We start from the raw sequence: 12,006 nt of genomic DNA, 5'->3' as shown, positions 1-12,006 counted from the left end.
TGAATCCACTCAAATGTTTGGTGGGCGTGGCTTATCTCCTCCACAGAATCCCCCAGCAGCACTAAAAGAATTAGCCCCAAGCCAAATTATAAAATTCGCTACACATGTGTAAGTTTTCAGGATGAAAATAACTATAAAAGTATTTTAGAGCAATGGTCCAAACAGTACAAGAAATTTTAAATTTTGAATCAAATTGTTATGAATTTGGATGGACCCAAAAGACAACCCGAAAACAGGTCAGTGACGCTTTGATATTTTATTAAAAGAAGGGGTTGCACGGCCCTTGCTGCGTGCGGCTCACGCTCGGCGGCTGGCAGCTCCTGGTGACGAGACGACAGGTTAGTGATCAGCGGAGCCAGATAGAAAGGTGGACTAGAAGCTGGATCACTAACCTGGTGGAGAGTGGGCTTGTCGGGGTTTCTTCTGGCCCCTGAGGGCGGCAGAGTCCGTGCAGGATTATCCAAGGTCGTTTGTCCGAGTCCAGTCCGGGTCCGATATCGTGAGGGCGATTGATTAGGCAGAGGTTTCCAAGGGCAAATCCGAAAGGGGGTTCCAGGTCCAGGTCCGCGTCAGAATCCAAAGAACAGACAGTTTAGGGGGACAGGCAATCTCAGGTACTCACAGGCTGATAAGGACGGTACACAGGTGAGCAATCCAAATCCAGAGACTGACAGGCAGAACTCAGGGCGGGCAGACAGGATCCGAAAAGGGCAGAGCTGGCTCAAAAAACAGGGCAAAAACAGGTCGGGCTTCAGACTGACAGACAGGTTATTCAGAAGGCTGGAAGTTCTCACCGGGTTGGCTCGAGACGTTCTGGCACTGGAGGCTGAAAGGCACGGGACCTTTATACTGGAGAGGAGGAGCCGGAACAGGTGACAGCAATTAACAGCCCCAGTGCCAGGAACGTTACAGAGCCCCCCCCTCAAGGGCGAATTCCAGGCGCCCTGGGCTGGTCCGGATGGGCCCTGTGGAAGTCGCTAATTAGAGACTTGTCCAAAATGTTGCGGGAGGGAACCCACTGGCGTTCCTCCGGCCCGTAACCCTCCCAATCAATGAGGTACTGGGTACCCCGACCCCATATGCGAGACTTCAGGATCTTCTTCACAGTGAAGACGGGAGAGCCATCAACAAGCCGGGTGGGAGGTAGGGGCGTGGGGGCGGGAAGCATGCTGGAGGTCTTGACCGGCTTGACCCGGGAAACATGGAACGTGGGATGGACCTTCATGGCCGGAGGCAAACGGAGGCGAACCGCCACAGGATTAACCACTTTGGTGATGGTGAAAGGGCCGATAAACCGGGGTGCCAGTTTTTTACTGTCGACCTTCAGGGGGAGGTCTCTAGTGGACAGCCAAACCCTGTCACCAACCTGGTAATGAGGGGCAGGACTCCGTCGACGGTTGGCTGCGCGGGCCTGATTACTGGAGGCAGCGAGAATGGCCTTCTTGGCCTTCCTCCAGGCGCGTTGGCACCTTATGGCCGAGAGACGAGCAGACGGGACCCTGGACTTTACCTCTTCAGTGGCAAACACTGGGGGCTGGAAGCCATAAACCACGTAGAATGGGGAAAGACCAGTGGAGCAGGATGGTGTGGCATTAATGGCGTGCTCCACCCAGGGTAAATCTCGAGCCCACTTAGAGGGGTCAGACTGGCAGAAGAGGCGAATCTTAGTCTCAACCTCTTGATTCATTCTCTCTGATTGGCCATCTGTTTGAGGGTGGAAGCCTGAGGAGAGGTTTACAGAGATGCCAAGCATGGCGCAGAACTCCTGCCAATAACGGGCCACGAATTGTGGACCCCTGTCTGAGACAATATCGGAAGGCAGACCGTGGAGCCTGAACACCTCCTTGGCTAGGATCAATCCCATCTCCTTGGCTGAGGGGAGCTTAGGTAAAGGGACCAAATGGACCATCTTTGAAAAACGGTCTACAATAGTGAGGATAACAGTGTAACCGTCAGAGGGTGGGAGGCCAGTAACAAAGTCCATCGAAAGGCTGGACCAAGGCCGGGAAGGGACAGGCAGGGGACGGAGCAGACCTGCTGGGGGACGACGGGAAGCCTTAGCCTGGTTGCAGGGTGAGCAGGCGGAGACAAACTGGCTGACATCTGTGGTTAGGGAAGGCCACCAAAACTGGGAGCGGATGAGCCTAAGGGTCTTACTGATGCCGGGATGACCATATAAGCGGGAGCTGTGGCAGAAGTCGATGACCTTAGGCCTGAGGTGATGGGGAACGAATAACCTGTCCTTGGGGCAGGCCTTGGGTACCTGAACGGACCCAAGAGACTCCCTTACCTCTCTCTCTAACCCGAGGCGGGAGACAGCACACCTAACTGTGTCGGGTAAGATGAATCCCCGTTCTTGGTCGAGATCTTTCTCTGAAGTCTCGAACACCCTGGACAGAGCATCGGGCTTGCCATTTTTGGATCCGGGTCTGTAGGAGAGGGTGAAGTCAAAACGGCCAAAAAACAACGCCCACCTGGCCTGTCTAGGGTTGAGCCTTTTGGCAGTCTTTAAGTATTCAAGGTTACGGTGGTCAGTCCAGACCAAAAACGGGAGCTTGGAGCCTTCTAGCCAGTGCCTCCACTCCTCGAGAGCTAACTTAACAGCCAAGAGTTCACGATTGCCCACATCATAATTCTGTTCAGCCTTAGACAGCCTTCGGGAAAAGAAGGCACAGGGGTGAATACGGCCGTCAGTGGATTATTGGCTGAGGACCGCTCCAACCCCAGAACTTGAAGCATCCACCTCCGCTATAAACTGCCTCTCTGGGTCCGGAGAAACAAGAACCGGGGCAGAGGTGAAAAGACTCTTTAGGCGCTTGAAGGCCTGGTCAGCCTGCTCGTTCCAAGCAAACTTAGTCTTGCTGGACGTGAGTGCGTGAAGTGGGGAAGCAACCTGGCTGAAGTTTCGAATGAACCTCCTGTAGAAGTTAGAGAACCCCAGGAACCTCTGGAGCTGCTTTCGATCTACAGGCGTGGGCCACTCCGTGACGGCCCGGACCTTGACCGGGTCCATTGAAATCTGTCCAGGGGATAGAATGAAGCCGAGGAAGGAGGTTGATGATGAGTGAAACTCACACTTCTCAGCTTTTACATAAAGCTGGTTCTGGAGGAGCCGGAGAAGAACTGAGCGGACATGTTGTTTGTGGAGGGTTAGGTCTTCAGAGTAAATGAGGATGTCATCTAAGTAGACAAAAACGAAGCGGCCAATCATATCCCTTAGAACATCATTTACCAAGTTCTGGAAAACCGCTGGGGCATTGGTTAGGCCAAAGGGCATCACCATATATTCATAATGGCCCGTTGGTGTGTTAAAAGCGGTTTTCCACTCATCTCCTTCCTTTATGCGGACCAAATGATAGGCATTGCGTAGGTCCAGCTTAGTAAACACCTTGGCTGCTTGGACCTGGTCAAACGCAGTGTTCATTAATGGGATGGGGTATCGGTTTTTAACCGAAATGCTATTGAGCCCCCTATAATCAATGCAAGGGCGAAGGGAGCCGTCCTTCTTTCCGACAAAAAACCCCCCCGCCCCTGCAGGAGATGAGGAGGGGCGAATGATGCCGGCCCTTAGGGACTCATTAATGTAGTCCTGCATGGCTTGGGACTCGGGCGGTGATAATGAGTAAAGACGCCCTCTGGGCGGAACGGTTCCGGGTAATAAGTCGATTGCGCAGTCAAAGGGGCGATGAGGAGGAAGGCTCGTGGCCTTGGCCTTGTTAAAAACCTCCTTCAAATCATGGTAACAGGAAGGAACCTTGGACAGATCAGGGTAGTAATCAACTTCCTTACCCTCAGAGGAACTAGGTGGCTGAGCAGAAAGCAGACACGATTCAGAACAGGAGCCAGCCCAGCCCGTAACTTCTACCCGCCGCCAGTCAATCTGAGGGTTGTGTCTTCTGAGCCATGTCGCGCCCAAAATAACTGGGACCTGCGGGGAGTCAATAATCATAAAAACCAGCTTTTCTCTATGATTACCTCCCATAGTCAGTTCCAAGGGTTCTGTGATGAGGCGAGAGTGGTTCAGTTCGTGGCCGTCCAGGGCAAGCACACTGCGGGGGGAGGAGCCATGCAGAAGAGGGATGTTCAATTTCCTGGCCAACGCCTCATCCATGAACTCAGTGTCCGCTCCAGAGTCGATGAAAATGGATACCCTGTGGGACTTAGAAGGAGTGGTTAGAGTGGCCGGAAGTAACCGGTCGGAGGGGACAGAGAGTCTAGTGTAGCTCAGTAGGGATTCCCTACCCCCTAATGAGCTTGTTCCTTTTACCGGACAAAACCGTGCTCGGTGACCCGCTCCTCCACAGTAGAGGCAGAGACCCAGCTGCAGCCTGCGCTGGTACTCCTCCTTAGGCAACTCTGCCTTTCTACGTTGCATCGGTTCCGGTTGCGGCGGCTGAGGAGGAGCAGAGGATGAAACAGAGGAAGCAGCAGCAAAACGAGGGTGATTTGTGAAGGTTGAACGACGCTCCCTCCGTCGCTCCAAGAGGCGGAGATCAACTCGCGTAACAAGCTCCTCGAGCTGTTTCAGCGATTTGGGATACTCCCGGGTGGCGAGCTCATCCTTTATTTTGTCGTTTAAACCATGAATAAAAACATCCATGAGAGCAATCTCATTCCACAAACTCTCTGCTGCCAGTAAATGAAAATCAATAATGTAGTCTGAGACGGACCTGTCCCCCTGTCTCAAGGATAAGAGCCCCCTAGAGGACTCCCTGCAGGGCAGCACGGGACTGAAAACTCGAGTCAGTTCTCTAGAGAAGTCATGATACGAGTGGCAAATACGTGCATCATTTTGCCACTCGGAGGTGCCCCATAATCTGGCTTTACCGGCCAACAGAGAGATTACATAGGCCACCTTCGACCGTTCAGAAGGGAAGGAGGACGGTTGCAGCTCGAAGTGAATTTCACATTGTGTCAAAAAAGCCCGGCAATGCTCCGGATCGCCGCTAAAAGAGCCTGGCGGGGTGAGACGCGGCTCAGGTACGGATGACGTAACCGGAAGTGACGGGCCGCTCGGAGGAGCTGTTTGCGGAAGTGGAGGGGACGGGTTGCGGAGGTGATTGAGGATCTCCGAAACACCGGATTCTAGCTCTGAAATAGATTTTTCAACCCCCGCGCGCCACTGAGCCTCGGGTGAAGGATCCATTTTACTTTGGCCAGAACGTACTGTTATGAATTTGGATGGACCCAAAAGACAACCCGAAAACAGGTCAGTGACGCTTTGATATTTTATTAAAAGAAGGGGTTGCACGGCCCTTGCTGCGTGCGGCTCACGCTCGGCGGCTGGCAGCTCCTGGTGACGAGACGACAGGTTAGTGATCAGCGGAGCCAGATAGAAAGGTGGACTAGAAGCTGGATCACTAACCTGGTGGAGAGTGGGCTTGTCGGGGTTTCTTCTGGCCCCTGAGGGCGGCAGAGTCCGTGCAGGATTATCCAAGGTCGTTTGTCCGAGTCCAGTCCGGGTCCGATATCGTGAGGGCGATTGATTAGGCAGAGGTTTCCAAGGGCAAATCCGAAAGGGGGTTCCAGGTCCAGGTCCGCGTCAGAATCCAAAGAACAGACAGTTTAGGGGGACAGGCAATCTCAGGTACTCACAGGCTGATAAGGACGGTACACAGGTGAGCAATCCAAATCCAGAGACTGACAGGCAGAACTCAGGGCGGGCAGACAGGATCCGAAAAGGGCAGAGCTGGCTCAAAAAACAGGGCAAAAACAGGTCGGGCTTCAGACTGACAGACAGGTTATTCAGAAGGCTGGAAGTTCTCACCGGGTTGGCTCGAGACGTTCTGGCACTGGAGGCTGAAAGGCACGGGACCTTTATACTGGAGAGGAGGAGCCGGAACAGGTGACAGCAATTAACAGCCCCAGTGCCAGGAACGTTACACAAATACACCATTTTGTCTATTTCACTCATATTGAATTTAAGCAAACTCCTACAGCTTTGTAGTTACAGACATCAAAATCTCTCAGGTTAGTCATCACCCACTGGGGATCATAAGTTATCAAAAACTATCTGCTGCATAAAGCACGTGGGCGTGGCCAAGCCTCAAAATCAGACTTCACGCCATGAAAGACAAAACTGTAACAACTTCAACACACTTGGTTGCAGCGGTACCAAACTTTCTGTGCTTCATCTCATAGAAGGTTCTCACTACAGTCATGTGCTCATGTGATAACATCACTTTAGCCCCACCCACTTAAACCAGAAGTTGATGGTTTCTCTGGTGCAGTCCCATATTTTAAAGGCTAACTCACAACTTATAAGCAAAGTATAACACAAAGAAACATGTTGATCCTGAATCCTCTTCTGAACAGTAAAGGAGGAAATACACCAGGAATGTAATGTAAGCAGTGCGTTAACGTTCATGTTTTTAAAAGCATATATGTACATCAGACGCTGCAGGGTACGCTCCACTGCTGCATGTTTCTGCTCTGAAAGAAACTATCATCACACGGGAAAAGCAACAAATAGAAGAACGTCTTGGCATTCCTTCCTTTAGATGGCAAACTGTTGGAAGATGAAAGACAGAGAGCTCACAAAAGCAGTATATCCCATCAGTCACATCAGCAATGTGACTTCTACTACCTAGTGGAAGAACTGAGACTTGACTTTTGAGATACTTTCAGAAGTGAACTTTGACACAGGTTTTTTTTTTCCTATTTATTACCTCCCAAACAGGAGCATGTACACATCTGAAATTAAATCTATCTAATTTAGGAGTTACATAGCGTAAATATACACATGTTACATGCTTATTTTTCTTCTAGTGTACATTTATTGATTGATTAAATGAAAATCTATTCCAAGCTTAGGACACTTATGCTGCTATTATGCGCTTACATGGAGCAACACATCTGGTGTATTTCCTCCTTAACAGTAACCTGACTCCGCCAGATGTACTTCGCTCCGCCTAGCTCCACTCACATACATCTGGGACACCGCCTATAGAAAGTGATTTCTCCAACCAATTTTATGGTCTGGCCAATCAGGACGCAGGGCTGGCATTTCATAGATGTGACGTGGTGGAGACGCGACCATGACGTGAGACTGTTTTGATAGCAATGGCGGCTCGTCGAGGAAGCAAGCGTTAACATTGATGCTGCTATTTCTTCCGTGTTGTCCAATCTACCTAATATTGTTTCATTAGAAGAACATCAGAGAACGCCTCTGATAGCTGGAAACCATGTTTTCGCCCTTCTCCCGACCGGATTTGGCAAGTTTTGTTTTCCAGGGCGCGTCCGCGGCGGAGCGGTTAGCGGTTAGCACGAACCATATTAGGAGACCTTTAGTCCTCAACGCGGTCGGCCCGGGATCGACTCCGACCCGCGGCGCTTTGCCGCCTGTCTTCCCCCCTCTTCCTGCGTCGCTCTCATCAGCGTCACGGGTTAGCTTCGGTGTGAGTGGTTGAAATAGCACGTCAGTAAAGATGACAGACAAGTGGCTTATCCAATCATATGAAAGAATTTGTGATAAGGCCCAGCCTTCAATAAAGGCAATTCCTATGGAGAGGTCCCTGCTAGATTTCCTTTTTTTACAAGCAAAACTTACAAGCAAACTTTGATCCTACAGATTATGTTGATGCTGAATCCTCTTCTAAACAGTAACAGTTGGCTTGACAGTGTGGGAGTGGCTGAGCGGCTCTAAATTGCACAATATTTATTATCCCTACATTTCAATTTCAATCAATGGCACCCCTTAGGGCACTTTAACAGCCATTTCTCACTGGATCTTTCCCAAATGTACCTTGACCTTGGATGACTTTGTCAGCGGTTGATTTGGTCAGCTCATGACATCCTAAAAAAAAAAAACCCACTGAGCACCAATTGAATGACTTTGCTGCTTATTTCTCCTCTTGACAGTGTTTATCCATTTTAAACTTTAACTAACATCAGATAATTATTTAAGGTGATATTAAATGTACCCAAACTTTTTGGTTGTAACAATTTGGATAAACCTTTACAAGATGATCTTACCACTCAAATGTTATTATTCTTAAGAATGTAGAATCCTCTGTAACTTAAAATCATAAAAAGGTAAATATTTTTAATGTATTGCAGCTGCATTTGTATCTAAAGAGAGAAAACCTGTAAACAAAAAATAGGTGCAGATCGTAACAGATTGTGTTGCTGCCACTCATGCTTGGTAAAGTCTTCCTCACAGTGTAGCGTTAAAGCAAATACGGGAGTAAAGTGTTTTTAAAAATTGAAGATCCTGCACATTTATTAGTGCTTATTTAATATTCTGATACTCTGAATGGCATGAAATATAAATTAAATATAAAGCATGATGATGTTCTTCTATTACAAACTGAAAGGTAAGATTAAAGATTCATAAAAGACTCAGATCATCTGCTGATGTTCCTGTTTCCTCAAAGTTTAATTCTTCAGTTACTATTTTAGCTCCGACCCAACAGAACCTCAGAACTTAATCAGCTTCTGAGGACTGATTTCTGTTCACCAACTGACTTATTAAACAAGAAAACATCATTAAAAAATAACAAAACAAGAAAATAAAACAAATCTAACCTTTAGTAACTTTGTTTTTCTGTTGTTGATGATGAGAAACATTGACGTTGCTGTAAGTATTGTTGTCCTCACCACCTTCTGGATCACCTGAGTCAGAATGTTTTTATAATGTTTTATAGAACAATGTTTCAAGTTGTCACTGGAAATCTTGTAAAAATCCAATAGATCCAGTTTAAAATGTACGAATTGCTGCAGAGAACAAGTTGTGCATTTAGATCCAGAATCCTGTCTCACCTTCAGACTTTCTCTGAACACATCGTCTCACCATCAGAACCAGAACCAGGAGCAGAACCACAAGGATGACAAGAGGAAGAGACAGGAGCAGGTAGAGAAGAGACTGGGAAGAAGGAGAAGTTGATGGATTCTCTAAAATAAAGATATTTATTAAATTATCACCAGAGTTCAGATATTTACTCTTGAACTGAAGGATTTCTGTTTTTACTTCCTGACCTGAGACAGAGATCCTGCTGGATGGAGACTCTCCATGAGCGCTGATGCTACACCTGTAGAGGCCTTCATCAGAGCAGGTCACATGGTGGAGGGTCATGTGACCTGCAGGCTCAGTCCTGATGAGGGAGCCATCTTTATAGAAAGCAGCTGGGAGGTTGGAGGGAGCGGTCTTTGTGTGACAGCTCAGAGTGACGTCATCTCCCTCCATCACAGGGAGGACAGGACTCTGCAGGATCACTGATCCACCTCAACACAGAGACAAACTACAGCATTTCATCCATTTCCACACAGCTTCATCAACACTAACTCCACAGTCTGATCTTACCAGTGACAGTGAGCTGGATGCTGCTGCTGCTGGCTGATCCCTCTCTCCACTCACACCAGTAAAATCCACTGTCTGATGGGAGAAGGTAGTCTATGTTACAGCTGGAATTAGCAGCTTCTCCCCATTTATCTCCACACTGACTCCTGGTTCCTCTGGTTGTGTTCCTCCATACAGTCCATCCAGCAGAGCTGTTGTCCTCCTCACAGCTCAGAGACACAGAGTCTCCTTCAAAGAACTGAGATCTGCTGGGACTCACAGTCACACCAGCTGAGAGGACTGAAATGGAAAATTACAGATTTTTGTTGTCAAAAATAATTTCATGGTTAAAAGTTTGAATCCTGTTTGCATCTTAATTTCCCCTCCTAAATATGTATTTAGTAAGATAATGAAATTATTAATTGACTTTTAATGCTGATAGAAATGAACCAACCTTCATTTGTTCTGCAGCAAAGCAGCAAACAAGGAACTGAAGAGAAATCAAACTTATTGGTTATAATTTAACAAGTAAAAGTTCTTGAGAACAACCCCAGACATTTTATCTTGCAGAAACATTTATTACATCACACTGATCTTCATTACGTCTGTATTTATTTAAAATAATAACTTTATCCATATTTGGCATCTATATCTAAATTAGTTTAAACAGTTTATTCTCTTTTTCATCAGCTTCTCCATCATTATCCTGTAATTTCATATCTCAGTCATGTTCAGTGTTTTCAGTTTATCTGAGGTGTGTCCATGAAAGCCAGTGCTGTGTTACTAAGAGCTACAAAGAGGCAGTAAAGTCACTTTTCTTCCTGCTTGATGTGTAGAAGCTCTTTCATCTGAATTCAGTCTGAAGTTTTGGCTCAACTCTTTGACTCAGGTTAGAACAGAGCAGACAGTAAATTTACTTTGCCTGAACAACAACAGGTTTTGTACTTACAGAGCAGAAATTGTAGAGATGTTTCCATCATGGTGCCACTTCACGGTCTGACCTCTGTTGGTTTTCTGGTGGGGCCTCAGAATAAAGACCGCCTTCTTCCTGAAAATAGAAACATGTGATTGGTTCCTTCTTCTTCTTTTCTTTGTTTGTCTTTTTGGCTTGTCTTTTTCTATTTCCTTTTGTATTTTTTTGTATCTTTTTTGATCCATTGTATATATGAAGATTCACTGTATGTAACTGAATGCACCTTTCCTACTTTGCACCTTCTTGTATGAACCGATGTAGCAAGTGAATTTTTCCATTGTGAGATCAATAAAGCCTATCTTATCTTATTTTATCTTTTTAAATAAAACAAAGGTAATCTACAAAGGTAAATGTGACGCAGCCTCTGCCTCTTTTTCACTTGTGTAAACATACATTGAAACATTTGCCGCCCCCTGATTGGTTGATTTTCCACAGTAATAGATCTGCATGACAGCTGATCCCATTGATAGAAGCATGTTAGCTCACAGCTGACAGAGAAATTACAAATCCTTTCTGTTTGCAATTTAGTGTATATCCAGCAGATTACAAACTGAGCTAATGTGGGGAGGTACTTTGTTTCCCCCTGTGGACCAACGTGGCTATTTCGCTTTTTTCAGTGACACTAGGTTGGTAATTCAACATGAGTTACAGCCTGATAGCTTGCTAACTAGCTAGTCACATGGAAAACAGCTTTCACAATATTCAGACATTTACATAGCTAAAGTAAACATTCAGTCAGCATGCACAAAATTGTTTCCTTCCACATAATTGCACATAAAGGCTTATTATGGGATATAACGGCTAGGCATTGCTTTAAAGAAACTCAAACAAGAACACAAAGTTTATGAGAGGCACATCTGTTCAGCTGGGCCCCATTTCACAACTCTGAATTAGTGGAAATCCAGAGTAAGTTCTTGGGTAAATTCCTGCATACCCTAGCTTCTCAAGAAAGAAAAATCAAAGAAGCAATTACTCCTGTCAAATTATGACACCAAATTATTCCATGAAACAACACGTTTTTTACTATTTTGTAACTGAGATCTGCACAAGGAAGTGTCAGAAAAGATGCGTCATTTTCTAGAGGAACCTGAAGACGTTGGAGTGTAAATACTGTAAATACCTCTCTATCAGGGAGCGGCTGATCAGACCATGATTAAGTGTCCATCATTTCTGGTAATATGTATTTGAGCATTACCATTTTTTGCTACAATAAGTTATCTTGATATTCTCAGCACCCACATCAATGATATAAACTCTTTGTTCTGAACAAATTCTTCGTGCTGCACTGCGTCTTTATGCCAATGGCACTTTTCTATATGGTAAAGGATGACAAACTGGGGACCTGACTTCGGCCTGACACAGAGTTACATTTAAAAAGTTTATGTAAAAGAAGGAGATGATAGACTGAACAGAATATATAATTTAACTGCAGAAACAAATTATGACAATTCAGGCTGAACGGATGATGGCTGTGACAGACTGAGCAGGTGATGAAGGCTGCCACAGGCAGGGTGTGAGCAGCTACCTCGTAGCAGCCAGGCACATAAAAGCTGCTCTAAACAATAACCATCCTTCCACTAAGAACGTAGAGAACATGGACCCGGTTCTGAAGTCCTTCCACTAAGACTAAGAACGTAGAGAACATGGACCCGGTTCTGAAGTCCTTCCACTAAGACTAAGAACGTAGAGAACATGGACCCGGTTCTGAAGTCCTTCCACTAAGACTAAGAACGTAGAGAACATGGACCCGGTTCTG

At 46.5% G+C, this 12,006-nt stretch overlaps 2 long non-coding RNA genes across 2 annotated transcripts; both read right to left on the bottom strand.

Annotated features, from left to right (window-relative positions):
- Positions 1-241: 241 nt before the first annotated feature.
- LOC110368993 lies at positions 242-648 on the bottom strand. Its single transcript, XR_002428601.2, has 2 exons — positions 393-648; positions 242-320 (listed from the first exon to the last, which is right to left on the bottom strand). It is a non-coding gene; the product is annotated as an uncharacterized LOC110368993 (long non-coding RNA).
- Positions 649-5,214: 4,566 nt separating this feature from the next.
- Positions 5,215-5,621, bottom strand: LOC118561349. Its single transcript, XR_004929977.1, has 2 exons — positions 5,366-5,621; positions 5,215-5,293 (listed from the first exon to the last, which is right to left on the bottom strand). It is a non-coding gene; the product is annotated as an uncharacterized LOC118561349 (long non-coding RNA).
- Between the last annotated feature and the right edge of the window lie 6,385 nt (positions 5,622-12,006).

The sequence above is a fragment of the Fundulus heteroclitus genome, unplaced genomic scaffold (genome assembly GCF_011125445.2).
Source record: "Fundulus heteroclitus isolate FHET01 unplaced genomic scaffold, MU-UCD_Fhet_4.1 scaffold_62, whole genome shotgun sequence".
Classification (NCBI taxonomy): domain Eukaryota; kingdom Metazoa; phylum Chordata; class Actinopteri; order Cyprinodontiformes; family Fundulidae; genus Fundulus; species Fundulus heteroclitus.
Note: the sequence above shows the minus strand (reverse complement) of the source record. Positions and strands in the feature narration are given on the sequence as shown.